A 1,910-nucleotide genomic window follows, 5' to 3' on the forward strand; every position below is an offset into this window, starting at 1 on the left:
TAGATTGAAGAACAAAAGGACAGCAACTTGTCTGTTCCCCTTTCCCCAATTCCCCAGCACTGTTCCCATCCCCCCAATTCCCCAATTAAAAAAAAAAATTTTTACCCCTAACTTTGTCCATTAAAAGGTCTAAAACCAATGACCAATCCAGTAAAAAGCACTCCTGATGCAGACATTATGGTCTCTAAATACCTTTTCCAAAAAAAAAAAAAAAAAGCAACCAGAGACCCTTAGAGGAAATAGCTCATTCCAGGTTCTGTGGCAAGAAATATACAAGAGGGCTGGCCGAGTGGCACGTTGGTTAAGAGTTGGCTTGGGATGCCAGCTCTGAGCAGGAGGGCCCTGGTTTGGATCCCACATGGGCCAGTGACACTTCGCCCTCTGCTGCTAAGATGGTGAACAACAGCTCCACCTGGAGCTGGGCTGCAGTGGGCTGCCATAAGCTACCCTAAGTGGCCGGCAGCCAGTATGAGTGGCTGGCAGCTGGCGTGAGCTGCCAAGAGCCGCTGCGAGAGGCTGTCCAGTGGCCAGTGACCCATCTGCCTCAGCCGGGAAGAGCGCAATGATGGTGCCAACTTGGGCCAATGAAGCAACGTCCTCCACAACTAGACTGAAGAACAAAAGGACAGCAACTTGTCTGTTCCCCTTCCCCAATTCCCCAATCAGCCAAATACAGAAAGTGGGCAATTCTGTAGAAAAAAATGACTGTTTCTTCACAAATGAATGGCATTAAAAAAAGAGAGGAACAGTTAGAGATTAAGTGAAACCTTAAGAGACATACAACTAAATGCAATTTATCTTAGTTACTTTAGTTGGATCTTAATTTGAACAAACCAACTGTAAAAGACATTTTCGAGGCAATTGGGAAAAGTTTTATATGGACTGGTTAATCAACTATAATATAATTACTGTTGGTTGGATATGTTCACGGTATTGTGATTGAATTGTTCAAAAGTCCTATTTCTTGGGGGTGACTGGTTAGCTCAGTTGGTTAGAGTGTGGTGCTGATAACACCGCAGTTGCTGGTTAGATCCTATGGGCCACTGTGAGCTCCACCCTTCCTAAAAGGTTAACTATGGCATTGTAGCATGAAAGCTGTCTGTAACCAATGACTATGGCTGTTCCCCAATAAAATTAAAGAAAAAAAAAGTCCTCTTTCTTAAAGCTATATACTAAAGTATTTACAAGTTGAATGAATTATGTCCACCATATGCTTTAAAAATAACTCAGAAAAAAGGGGGGGGGCCCAGGGGATGAAACAAAAATGGCAGAACATTAATAATTGTTGAAGTTGGGTTCATTACATGAGGCTCATTATTTAAGTATGTTTGAAATTTTCCATAATAAAAAGTTAAATAAAATATAGATCATTTGAAAAACAATCTAGTTCTTGCTGCTAACCACTTGAATTGAAGGGAAGGAAAGCCTGTCAAGTTTAGAGGGGTGAGGGAGGTGACAAGGCAGGGAAGGCTCTGAACTTGACCTGAGCCTGGCAGGAAGCTGTGAAGGAGATGGGAAAGGGTGGGAACCAAGGTATGTATAGTAGGGTCAAAATCCTGCCCCGCACATGCTAGGTGGCGTGCGTTCCTATAAATGAGAGTGGGTGCTTGTTCTGTCTCTTTGGACACACTGTAAGCCCTTTGAGAAGGAAAAGACCACCACTCCCTTGCACTCCGTACCTTTCCCATATTCTCGCTTCCCACATTCCCAAACTAACTCTCTAATCCAGGGGGTAGCACAGCCGGCACCCAATCACCCACGGACAACGGAGTGCTGGTGTATGGCTCCATCTACTGGTAGTGCTGGGAACTGATGCTGCCAAAAACAAATAAAAAATGCTCCGATGAGAAGTGGAGGATAATTTTTGAGAGACCTGGTCCTTCCCCGGCAGAAAGATAAACACAGGCCAG

This window comes from Hipposideros armiger, unplaced genomic scaffold (genome assembly GCF_001890085.2).
Source record: "Hipposideros armiger isolate ML-2016 unplaced genomic scaffold, ASM189008v1 scaffold_134, whole genome shotgun sequence".
Taxonomy (NCBI): Eukaryota; Metazoa; Chordata; class Mammalia; order Chiroptera; family Hipposideridae; genus Hipposideros; species Hipposideros armiger.